We start from the raw sequence: 13,786 nt of genomic DNA, 5'->3' as shown, positions 1-13,786 counted from the left end.
CTGGGAAGAGAGACTTCATTGTAGTGCAGATTTCCTTTGCAAGCTTGCTTGGTTGGCCAAAATGTGCGTATGCGTTTTTTCCTGGATATATTCAGGAAAAAACGCATACTCCTTTTTTGGCCAAGTGCATCATTGTCGACGTTCTGCCTCTTTTCCTATGCTTTAAATGCAATTTCAGTCTACCTCCTGAAATCGGTTTCCTGCAATTCTGCCCTGCTTTCAAGTCCTCTTGGCAGCCTTACTTCAGTATATTTTTGGATGATAGCTGTCATTTATAACTCTGCAGGTTTGTGAATTACAGTGCCCCTGAGCTCCTTTCTTCAACTCGCTTTCTTGTGAGCTGGCCGCAAGACTGCATGATTGCTTCAGGCCTTTATCTGGTTCTGGCACGGCACGCTGAGCCTTTGGTTAATTCCTCTTCATGGTGGGAAATGAGAGTTAAATTTGCCCGTCCAGACACCTCTAGCTAGTCTCTCATTGGTTCTCCCTATTCCTGTTCATCTTCCGCAGAAATTGCAAACTGGGCCAAACAGGAGGTTAAAGGCACTGACTCTCCAAGTCGGGAGAGTGTTAGAAAAGCGTCTGGAATGTTGCACCCACGTACCAGGGGACGAAAACTGAGACATATTTGAACATATCTCCCGATCACACAGTTGATCATACTCTGGGCTCCACATGCATGTTTTAGCTGAAGGAAGAATCCCTTAAACCTGGAGAGTCGAGACCCGTGGAATGGGTACCATTCAATATGACTTCAGAGGGTCTTCATTTACTCACCGAACCTCTCCAATCCTATCACTGCTGCGTTTATGCCCCTGTACACACGCTTGATTCTGTTTTGGAGACATAGCAATCCATAGGTTTTAAGATACTTACTAGTCAGGTACATTCTTAGGCATTTAATATGGGGTGTTGAGTCTATTTCGTTGAGCAAGGAGTAGCTCTTGTCTATTACATATTTGGCTTAAGGAACTTTATCTGTGCTCATTTCAATCTCTGGTTTTATGCAACACCCCAACTCACCTTTCCCCTTAAGCAAGCATAAGTTGGTTTTCTAAATTTGAGACCCTCTTCTGTTTTGTAATCCAGTTCGTGTGTAGCCAAGTTTACATTCCGTGTATTAGTGATATCTTATGATGTTTCTTTTTCTGTGTGACTTATTTCAGTTAGAATCATCATACCTGAATCCACTCATTATGCTGCTATGGGCCTGATGACATAGATTTCATTGCTGAGTGATATTGCATTGTACGTAAGTACCACAACTTCTTGATCCATTTTTCATTTTCTGCGATATTGAACTTGTACTGTAAACGAGGTTCTTGTAAACAGAGCCATCCGAAACTTTGGGTGGCTGTGTCTTTTTTATTTTAATTTCCCTAAGCTATAGGACCATAAGTGGAAGTGCCCTAGGCTCTGTTGCTTTGTTTTTTAGATGTTTCAGGAAACACCATACACTTCTCCCCAGTGGCTGTTGGCAATTTACATCCCGCCCATCAGCATAACAAGGCTCCAAGTTCTCCATGGTCTGTCCTACCTTTCTGGATTTTACACTTTTTTCAGATGGCCCTTTTGACCAGGGGGATGTGAGACTTCATTGTAGTGCAGATTTCCTTTGCAAGCTTGCTTGGTTGGCCAAAAATGGCGTATGCGTTTTTTCCTGAATATATTCAGGAAAACACCCATATGCCCTTTTTGGCCAAGTGCATCATTGTCGACGTTCTGCCTCTTTTCCTATGCTTTAAATGCAATTCCAGTCTACCTCCTGAAATCGGTTTCCTGCAATTCTGCCCCGCTTTCATGTCCTCTTGGCAGCCTTACTTCAGTATATTTTTGGACGATAGCTGTCATTTATAACTCTGCAGGTTTGTGAATTACAGTGCCCCTGAGCTCTTTTCTTCAACTCGCTTTCTTGTGAGCTGGCCGCAACACCGCAGGATTGCTTCCTGCCCTAATCTGGTTCTGGCACGGCACGCTGAGCCTTTGGTTAATTCCTCTTCCTGGTGGGAAATGAGAGTTAAATTTCCCCGTCCAGACACCTCCAGCTAGCCTCTCATTGGTTCTCCCTATTCCTGTTCATCTTCCGCAGAAATTGCAAACTGGGCCAAAGAGGAGGTTAAAGGCACTGATTCTCCAAGTCAGCAGAGTGTTAGTAAAGCGTCTGGAATGTTGCACCTGAGTACCAGGGGACGAGAACTGAGACATATTTGAACACGTCTCCCAATCACATGGTTGATTATACTCTGGGTTCCACATGCATGTTTTAGCTGAAGGAAGAATCCCTTAAACCTGGAGATTTGAGACCTGTGGAATGGGTACCATGCAATATGACTTCAAAGGGTCTTCATTTGCTCACCGAACCTCTCCAATCCTATCACTGCTGCGTTTATGCCCCTGGACACACGCTTGATTCTCTTTCGGAGACATAGCAATCCATAGGTTTTAAGATACTTATTAGTCAGGTACATTCTTAGGCGTTTAATATGGGGTGTTGAGTCCCTTTCGTTGAGCAAGGAGTAGCTCTTGTCTATTCCATATTGGGCTTAAGGAACTTTATCTGTGCTCATTTCAATCTCTGGTTTTATGCAGCACCCCAACTCACCTTTCCCCTTAAGCAAGCATAAGTTGGTTTTCTAAATTTGAGACCCTGTTGTGGTTTGGAATTCAGTTCCAGTATAGCCAAGTTTACATTCCGTGTATTAGTGATATCTTATGATGTTTCTTTTTCTGTGTGACTTATTTCAGTTAGAATCATCATACCTGAATCCACTCATTATGCTGCTACGGGCCTGATGACATAGATTTCATTGCTGAGTTATATTGCACTGTACGTAAGTACCACATCTTCTTTATCCATTTTTCACTTTCTGCGATATTGAACTTGTACCATAAACGAGGTTCTTGTAAACAGAGCTATCCCAAACTTTGGGTGGCTGTGTCTTTTTGATTTTAATTTCCCTAATCTATAGAACCATAAGTGGAAGTGCCCTAGGCTCTGTTGCTTTGTTTTTTAGATGTTTCAGGAAACACCATACACTTCTCCCGAGTGGCTGTTGGCAATTTACATCCTGCCCTTCAGCATAACAAGGCTCCCAGTTCTCCATGGCCTGTCCTGCCTTGCTGGATTTTACACTATTTTCAGATGGCCCGTTTGACCGGGGGGAAGTGAGACTTCATTGTAGTGCAGATTTCCTTTGCAAGCTTGCTTGGTTGGCCAAAAAGGGCTTATGCGTTTATTCCTGAATATATTCAGGAAAAAACGCATACGCCCTTTTTGGCCAAGTGCATCATTGTCGACGTTCTGCCTCTTTTCCTATGCTTTAAATGCAATTCCAGTCTACCTCCTGAAATCGGCTTCCTGCAATTCTGCCCCGCTGTCAAGTCCTCTTGGCAGCCTTACTTCAGTATATTGTTGGACGATAGCTGTCATTTATAACTCTGCAGGTTTGTGAATTACAGTGCACCGAGCTCATTTCTTCAACTCGCTTTCTTGTGAGCTGGCCGCAACACCGCAGGATTGCTTCAGGCCCTAATCTGATTCCGGCACGGCACGCTGAGCCTTTGGTTAATTCCTATTCCTGGTGGGAAATGAGAGTTAAATTTCCCCGTCCAGACACCTCCAGCTAGTCTCTCATTGGTCCTCCCTATTCCTGTTCATCTTCCGCAGAAATTGCAAACTGGGCCAAACAGGAGGTTAAAGGCACTGACTCTCCAAGTACGGAGAGTGTTAGTAAAGCATCTGGAATGTTGCACCCGAGTACCAGGGGACGAGAACTGAGACATATTGGAACACGTCTCCCGATCACACGGTTGATCATACTCTGGGTTCCACATGCATGTTTTAGCTGAAGGAAGAATCCCTTAAACCTGGAGAGTTGAGACCCGTGGAATGGGTACCATGCAATATGACTTCAAAGGGTCTTCGTTTGCTCACCGAACCTCTCCAATCCTATCACTGCTGCGTTTATGCCCCTGGACACACGCTTGATTCTCTTTCGGAGACATAGCAATCCATAGGTTTTAAGATACTTATTAGTCAGGTACATTCTTAGGCGTTTAATATGGGGTGTTGAGTCCCTTTCGTTGAGCAAGGAGTAGCTCTTGTCTATTCCATATTGGGCTTAAGGAACTTTATCTGTGCTCATTTCAATCTCTGGTTTTATGTAGCACCCCAACTCACCTTTCCCCTTAAGCAAGCATAAGTTGGTTTTCTAAATTTGAGACCCTGTTGTGGTTTGGAATTCAGTTCCAGTATAGCCAAGTTTACATTCCGTGTATTAGTGATATCTTATGATGTTCCTTTTTCTGTGTGACTTATTTCAGTTAGAATCATCATACCTGAATCCACTCATTATGCTGCTACGGGCCTGATGACATAGATTTCATTGCTGAGTGATATTGCATTGTACGTAAGTACCACATCTTCTTTATCCATTTTTCACTTTCTGCGATATTGAACTTGTACCATAAACGAGGTTCTTGTAAACAGAGCTATCCCAAACTTTGGGTGGCTGTGTCTTTTTGATTTTAATTTCCCTAATCTATAGAACCATAAGTGGAAGTGCCCTAGGCTCTGTTGCTTTGTTTTTTAGATGTTTCAGGAAACACCATACACTTCTCCCGAGTGGCTGTTGGCAATTTACATCCTGCCCTTCAGCATAACAAGGCTCCCAGTTCTCCATGGCCTGTCCTGCCTTTCTGGATTTTACACTTTTTTCAGATGGCCCTTTTGACCAGGGGGAAGTGAGACTTCATTGTAGTGCAGATTCCTTTGCAAGCTTGCTTGGTTGGCCAAAAAGGGCGTATGCGTTTTTTCCAGAATATATTCAGGAAGAAACGCATACGCCCTTTTTGGCCAAGTGCATCATTGTGGACGTTCTGCCTCTTTTCCTATGCTTTAAATGCAATTCCAGTCTACCTCCTGAAATCGGCTTCCTGCAATTCTGCCCCGCTTTCAAGTCCTCTTGGCAGCCTTACTTCAGTATATTGTTGGACGATAGCTGTCATTTATAACTCTGCAGGTTTGTGAATTACAGTGCACCGAGCTCATTTCTTCAACTCGCTTTCTTGTGAGCTGGCCGCAACACCGCAGGATTGCTTCAGGCCCTAATCTGATTCCGGCACGGCACGCTGAGCCTTTGGTTAATTCCTATTCCTGGTGGGAAATGAGAGTTAAATTTCCCCGTCCAGACACCTCCAGCTAGTCTCTCATTGGTCCTCCCTATTCCTGTTCATCTTCCGCAGAAATTGCAAACTGGGCCAAACAGGAGGTTAAAGGCACTGACTCTCCAAGTACGGAGAGTGTTAGTAAAGCATCTGGAATGTTGCACCCGAGTACCAGGGGACGAGAACTGAGACATATTGGAACACGTCTCCCGATCACACGGTTGATCATACTCTGGGTTCCACATGCATGTTTTAGCTGAAGGAAGAATCCCTTAAACCTGGAGAGTTGAGACCCGTGGAATGGGTACCATGCAATATGACTTCAAAGGGTCTTCGTTTGCTCACCGAACCTCTCCAATCCTATCACTGCTGCGTTTATGCCCCTGGACACACGCTTGATTCTCTTTCGGAGACATAGCAATCCATAGGTTTTAAGATACTTATTAGTCAGGTACATTCTTAGGCGTTTAATATGGGGTGTTGAGTCCCTTTCGTTGAGCAAGGAGTAGCTCTTGTCTATTCCATATTGGGCTTAAGGAACTTTATCTGTGCTCATTTCAATCTCTGGTTTTATGTAGCACCCCAACTCACCTTTCCCCTTAAGCAAGCATAAGTTGGTTTTCTAAATTTGAGACCCTGTTGTGGTTTGGAATTCAGTTCCAGTATAGCCAAGTTTACATTCCGTGTATTAGTGATATCTTATGATGTTTCTTTTTCTGTGTGACTTATTTCAGTTAGAATCATCATACCTGAATCCACTCATTATGCTGCTACGGGCCTGATGACATAGATTTCATTGCTGAGTGATATTGCATTGTACGTAAGTACCACATCTTCTTTATCCATTTTTCACTTTCTGCGATATTGAACTTGTACCATAAACGAGGTTCTTGTAAACAGAGCTATCCCAAACTTTGGGTGGCTGTGTCTTTTTGATTTTAATTTCCCTAATCTATAGAACCATAAGTGGAAGTGCCCTAGGCTCTGTTGCTTTGTTTTTTAGATGTTTCAGGAAACACCATACACTTCTCCCGAGTGGCTGTTGGCAATTTACATCCTGCCCTTCAGCATAACAAGGCTCCCAGTTCTCCATGGCCTGTCCTGCCTTTCTGGATTTTACACTTTTTTCAGATGGCCCTTTTGACCAGGGGGAAGTGAGACTTCATTGTAGTGCAGATTCCTTTGCAAGCTTGCTTGGTTGGCCAAAAAGGGCGTATGCGTTTTTTCCGGAATATATTCAGGAAGAAACGCATACGCCCTTTTTGGCCAAGTGCATCATTGTGGACGTTCTGCCTCTTTTCCTATGCTTTAAATGCAATTCCAGTCTACCTCCTGAAATCGGTTTCCTGCCATTCTGCCCTGCTTTCAAGTCCTCTTGGCATCCTTACTTCAGTATATTTTTGGATGAAAGCTGTCGTTTATGACTCTGCAGGTTTGTGAATTACAGTGCCCCTGAGCTCCTTTCTTCAACTCGCTTTCTTGTGAGCTGGCCGCAACATCACAGGATTGCTTCAGGCCCTAATCTAGTTCCGGCACAGCACACTGAGCCTTTGGTTAATTCCTCTTCCTGGTGGGAAATGAGAGTTAAATTTGCACGTCCAGACACCTCCAGCTAGTCTCTCATTGGTTCTCCCTATTCCTGTTCATCTTCCGCAGAAATTGCAACCTGGGCCAAAGAGGAGGTTAAAGGCACTGACTCTCCAAGTTGGGAGAGTGTTAGTAAAGCGTCTGGAATGTTGCACCCGAGTACCAGGGGACGAGAACTGAGACATTTTAGAACACATCTCCGAATCACATGGTTGATCATACTCTGGGATCCAGATGCATGTTTTAGCTGAAGGAAGAATCCCTTAAACCTGGAGAGTTGAGACCCGTGGAATGGGTACCATGCAATATGACTTCAAAGGGTCTTCATTTGCTCACCGAACCTCTCCAATCCTATCACTGCTGTGTTTATGCCCTTGTACACATGCTTGATTCTCTTTCGGAGACATAGCAATCCATAGGTTTTAAGATACTTACTAGTCAGCTACATTCTTAGGCGTTTAATATGGGGTGTTGAGCCCATTTCGTTGAGCAAGGAGTAGCTCTTGTCCATTCCATATTTGGCTTAAGGAACTTTATCTGTGCTCATTTCAATCTCTGGTTTTATGCAGCACTCCAACTCAACTTTCCCCTTAAGCAAGCATAAGTTGGTTTCCTAAATTTGAGACCCTGTTCTGTTTTGTAATCCAGTTCCTGTGTAGCCAATTTTACATTCCGTGTATTAGTGATATCTTATGATGTTTCTTTTCCTGTGTGACTTATTTCAGTTAGAATCATCATACCTGAATCCACTCATTATGCTGCTATGGGCCTGATGACATAGATTTCATTGCTGAGCGGTATTGCATTGTACGTAAGTACCACAACTTCTTTATCCATTTTTTGCTTTCTGCGATATTGAACTTGTACCGTAAACGAGGTTTTGTTAACAGAACCATCCCAAACTTTGGGGTGGCTGTGTCTTTTTAAATTTAATTTCACTAAGCTATAGGACCATAAGTGGAAGTGCCCTAGGCTCTGTTGCTTTGTTTTTTAGATGTTTCAGGAAACACCATACACTTCTCCCGAGTGGCTGTTGGCAATTTACATCCCGCCCATCAGCATAACAAGGCTCCCAGTGCTCCATGGCCTGTCCTGCCTTTCTGGATTTTACACTTTTTTCAGATGGCCCTTTTGACCGGGGGGAAGTGAGACTTCATTGTAGTGCAGATTTCCTTTGCAAGCTTGCTTGGTTGGCCAAAAAGGGCGTATGTGTCTTTTCCTGAATATATTCAGGAAAAAACGCATACGCCCTTTTGGCCAAGTGCATCATTGTGGACGTTCTGCCTCTTTTCCTATGCTTTAAATGCAATTCCAGTCTACCTCCTGAAATCGGTTTCCTGCAATTCTGCGCCGCTTTCAAGTCCTCTTGGCAGCCTTACTTCAGTATATTTTTGGACGATAGCTGTCATTTATAACTCTGCAGGTTTGTGATTACAGTGCCCCTGAGCTCCTTTCTTCAACTCGCTTTCTTTTGAGCTGGCCGCAACACCGCAGGATTGCTTCAGGCCCTAATCTGGTTCCAGCACTGCACCCTGAGCCTTTGGTTAATTCCTCTTCCTGGTGGGACATGAGAGTTAAATTTGCCCGTCCAGACACCTCCAGCTAGTCTCTCATTGGTTCTCCCTATTCCTGTTCATCATCCGTGGAATTTACAAACTGGGCCAAACAGGAGGTTAAAGACACTGACTCTCCAAGTCGGGAGAGTATTAGTAAAGCAACTGGAATGTTGCACCTGAGTACCAGGGGATGAGAACTGGGACATATTGGAACACGTCTCCCGATCACACAGTTGATCATATTCTGGGTTCCACATGCATGTTTTAGCTGAAGGCAGAATCCTTTAAACCAGGAGAGTTGAGACCCGTGGAATGGGTTCCATGAAATATGACTTCAAAGGGTCTTCATTTGCTCACCGAACCTCTCCAATCCTATCACTGCTGTGTTTATGCCCCTGTACTCACGCTTGATTCTCTTTCAGAGACATAGCAATCCATAGGTTTTAAGATACTTACTAGTCAGGTACATTCTTAGGCGTTTAATATGGGGTGTTGAGTCCATTTCGTTGAGCAAGGTGTAGCTCTTGTCTATTCCATATTTGGCTTAAGGAACTTTATCTGTGCTCATTTCAATCTCTGGTTTTATGCAGCACCCCAACTCACCTTTCCCCTTAAGCAAGCATAAGTTGGTTTTCTAAATTTGAGACCCTCTTCTGTTTCGTAATCCAGTTCCTGTGTAGCCAAGATTACATTCCGTGTATTACTGATATCTTATGATGTTTCTTTTTCTGTGTGACTTATTTCAGTTAGAATCATCATACCTGAATCCACTCATTATGCTGCTATGGGCCTGATGACATAGATTTCATTGCTGAGTGATATTGCATTGTACGTAAGTACCACAACTTCTTTATCCATTTTTCGCTTTCTGCGATATTGAACTTGTACCGTAAACGAGGTTCTTGTAAACAGAGCCGTCTGAAACTTTTGGGTCGCTGTGTCTTTTTGATTTTAATTTCCCTAAGCTATAGGACCATAAGTGGAAGTGCCCTTGGCTCTGTTGCTTTGTTTCTTAGATGTTTCAGGAAACACCTAACACTTCTCCAGAGTGGCTGTTGGCAACTTACATCCCGCCCATCAGCATAACAAGGCTCCCAGTTCTCCATGGTCTGTCCTGCATTTCTGGATGTTACACTTTTTTCAGATGGCCCTTTTGACCGGGGGGAAGTGAGCCTTCGTTGTAGTGCAGATTTCCTTTGCAAGCTTGCTTGGTTGGCCAAAAAGGGCGTATGCGTTTTTTCCTGAATATATTCAGGAAAAAATGCATACGCCCTTTTTGGCCAAGTGCATCATTGTCGACGTTCTGCCTCTTTTCCTATGCTTTAAATGCAACTCCAGTCTACCTCCTGAAATTGGTTTCCTGCAATTCTGCCCCGCTTTCAAGTCCTCTTGGCAGCCTTACTTCAGTATATTTTTGGACGATAGCTGTCATTTATAACTCTGCAGGTTTGTGAGTTACAGTGCCCCTGAGCTCATTTCTTCAACTCGCTTTCTTGTGAGCTGGCCGCAACACCGCAAGATTGCTTCAGCCCCTAATCTGGTTCCGGCACAGCACACTGAGCCTTTGGTTAATTCCTCTTCCTGGTGGGACATGAGAGTTAAATTTGCCCGTCCAGACACCTCCAGCTAGTCTCTCATTGGTTCTCCCTATTCCTGTTCATCTTCCACAGAAATTGCAACCTGGGCCAAACAGGAGGTTAAAGGCACTGACTCTCCAAGTCGGGAGAGTGTTAGTAAAGCGTCTGGAATGTTGCACCCGAGTACCAGGGGACGAGAACTGAGACATTTTAGAACACATCTCCGAATCACATGGTTGATCATACTCTGGGATCCAGATGCATGTTTTAGCTGAAGGAAGAATCCCTTAAACCTGGAGAGTTGAGACCCGTGGAATGGGTACCATGCAATATGACTTCAAAGGGTCTTCATTTGCTCACCGAACCTCTCCAATCCTATCACTGCTGTGTTTATGCCCCTGTACACATGCTTGATTCTCTTTTGGAGACATAGCAATCCATAGGTTTTAAGATACTTACTAGTCAGCTACATTCTTAGGCGTTTAATATGGGGTGTTGAGCCCATTTCGTTGAGCAAGGAGTAGCTCTTGTCTATTCCATATTTGGCTTAAGGAACTTTATCTGTGCTCATTTCAATCTCTGGTTTTATGCAGCACTCCAACTCACCTTTCCCCTTAAGCAAGCATAAGTTGGTTTCCTAAATTTGAGACCCTGTTCTGTTTTGTAATCCAGTTCCTGTGTAGCCAATTTTACATTCCGTGTATTAGTGATATCTTATGATGTTTCTTTTCCTGTGTGACTTATTTCAGTTAGAATCATCATACCTGAATCCACTCATTATGCTGCTATGGGCCTGATGACATAGATTTCATTGCTGAGCGGTATTGCATTGTACGTAAGTACCACAACTTCTTTATCCATTTTTTGCTTTCTGCGATATTGAACTTGTACCATAAACGAGGTTCTTGTAAACAGAGCCATCCCAAACTTTGGGGTTGCTGTGTCTTTTTGATTTTAATTTCACTAAGCTATAGGACCATAAGTGGAAGTGCCCTAGGCTCTGTTGCTTTGTTTTTTAGATGTTTCAGGAAACACCATACACTTCTCCCCAGTGGCTGTTGGCAATTTACATCCCGCCCATCAGCATAACAAGGCTCCCAGTTCTCCATGGCTTGTCCTGCGTTTCTGGATTTTACACTTTTTTCAAATGGCCCTTTTGACCGGGGGGAAGTGAGACTTCATTGTAGTGCAGATTTCCTTTGGAAGCTTGCTTGGTTGGCCAAAAAGGGCGTATGCGTTTTTTCCTGAATATATTCAGGAAAAAACGCATACGCCCTTTTTGGCCAAGTGCATCATTGTCGACGTTCTGCCTCTTTTCCTATGCTTTAAATGCAATTCCAGTCTACCTCCTGAAATCGGTTGCCTGCAATTCTGCCCCGCTTTCAAGTCCTCTTGGCAACCTTACTTCAGTATATTTTTGGACGATAGCTGTCATTTATAACTCTGCAGGTTTGTGAATTACAGTGCCCCTGAGCTCCTTTCTTCAACTCGCTTTCTTGTGAGCTGGCCGAAACACCGCCGGATTGCTTCAGGCCCTAATCTGGTTCCGGCATGGCACACTGAGCCTTTGGTTAATTTCTCTTCCTGGTGGGAAATGAGAGTTAAATTTGCCCGTCCAGACACCTAGTCTCTCATTGGTCCTCCCTATTGCTGTTCATCTTCTGGAGAAATTGCAAACTGGTCCAAACAGGAGGTTAAAGGCACTGACTCTCCAAGTCGGGAGAGTGTTAGTAAAGCGTCTGGAATGTTGCACCCGAGTACCAGGGGTCGAAAACTGAGACATATTGGAACACGTCTCCCGATCACACGGTTGATCATACTCTGGGTTCCACATGCATGTATTAGCTGAAGGAAGAATCCCTTAAACCTGGAGAGTTGAGATCCGTGGAATGGGTACCATGCAATATGACTTCAAAGGGTCTTCATTTGCTCACCGAACCTCTCCAATCATATCACTGCTGCGTTTATGCCCCTGTACACACGCTTGATTCTCTTTCAGAGACATAGCAATCCATAGGTTATAAGATACTTACAAGTCAGCAAATTCTTAGGCATTTAATATTGGGTGTTGAGCCCATTTCGTTGAGCAAGGAGTAGCTCTTGTCTATTACATATTGGGCTTAAGGAACTTTATATGTGCTTGTTTCAATCTCTGGGTTTATGCAGCACCCCAACTCACCTTTCCTCTTAAGCAAGCATAAGTTGGTTTTCTAAATTTGAGACCCTGTTCTGTTTTGTAATCCAGTTCCTGTGTAGCCAATTTTACATTCCGTGTATTAGTGATATCTTATGATGTTTCTTTTTCTGTGTGACTTATTTCAGTTAGATTCATCATACCTGAATCCACTCATTTTCTGCTACTGGCGTGTTGACAGAGATTTCATTGTTGAGTGATATTGCATTGTACGTAAGTACCACATCTTCTTTATCCATTTTTTGCTTCCTGCGATATTGAACTTGTACCGTAAACGAGGTTCTTGTAAACAGAGCCATCCCAAACTTTGGGGTGGCAGTGTCTTTTTGATTTTAATTTCCCTAAGCTATAGGACCATAAGTGGAAGTGCCCTAGGCTCTGTTGCTTTGTTGTTTAGATGTTTCAGGAAACACCATACACTTCTCCCGAGTGGCTGTTGGCAATTTACATCCCGCCCATCAGCATAACAAAGCTCCCAGTTCTCCATGGCCTGTCCTGCCTTTCTGGATTTTAGACTTTTCTCAGATGGCCCTTTTGTCCGCTGGGAAGAGAGACTTCATTGTAGTGCAGATTTCCTTTGCAAGCTTGCTTGGTTGGCCAAAATGTGCGTATGCGTTTTTTCCTGGATATATTCAGGAAAAAACGCATACTCCTTTTTTGGCCAAGTGCATCATTGTCGACGTTCTGCCTCTTTTCCTATGCTTTAAATGCAATTCCAGTCTACCTCCTGAAATCGGTTTCCTGCAATTCTGCCCTGCTTTCAAGTCCTCTTGGCAGCCTTACTTCAGTATATTTTTGGATGATAGCTGTCATTTATAACTCTGCAGGTTTGTGAATTACAGTGCCCCTGAGCTCCTTTCTTCAACTCGCTTTCTTGTGAGCTGGCCGCAAGACTGCAGGATTGCTTCAGGCCTTTATCTGGTTCTGGCACCGCACGCTGAGCCTTTGGTTAATTCCTCTTCATGGTGGGAAATGAGAGTTAAATTTGCCCGTCCAGACACCTCTAGCTAGTCTCTCATTGGTTCTCCCTATTCCTGTTCATCTTCCGCAGAAATTGCAAACTGGGCCAAACAGGAGGTTAAAGGCACTGACTCTCCAAGTCGGGAGAGTGTTAGAAAAGCGTCTGGAATGTTGCACCCGCGTACCAGGGGACGAAAACTGAGACATATTTGAACATATCTCCCGATCACACAGTTGATCATACTCTGGGCTCCACATGCATGTTTTAGCTGAAGGAAGAATCCCTTAAACCTGGAGAGTCGAGACCCGTGGAATGGGTACCATTCAATATGACTTCAGAGGGTCTTCATTTACTCACCGAACCTCTCCAATCCTATCACTGCTGCGTTTATGCCCCTGTACACACGCTTGATTCTGTTTTGGAGACATAGCAATCCATAGGTTTTAAGATACTTACTAGTCAGGTACATTCTTAGGCATTTAATATGGGGTGTTGAGTCTATTTCGTTGAGCAAGGAGTAGCTCTTGTCTATTACATATTTGGCTTAAGGAACTTTATCTGTGCTCATTTCAATCTCTGGTTTTATGCAACACCCCAACTCACCTTTCCCCTTAAGCAAGCATAAGTTGGTTTTCTAAATTTGAGACCCTCTTCTGTTTTGTAATCCAGTTCGTGTGTAGCCAAGTTTACATTCCGTGTATTAGTGATATCTTATGATGTTTCTTTTTCTGTGTGACTTATTTCA

The sequence above is a fragment of the Orcinus orca genome, unplaced genomic scaffold (genome assembly GCF_937001465.1).
Source record: "Orcinus orca unplaced genomic scaffold, mOrcOrc1.1 scaffold_23, whole genome shotgun sequence".
Classification (NCBI taxonomy): Eukaryota; Metazoa; Chordata; class Mammalia; order Artiodactyla; family Delphinidae; genus Orcinus; species Orcinus orca.
The sequence above is the reverse complement of the archived record's forward strand: the minus strand, read 5'-3'. Positions refer to the sequence as shown.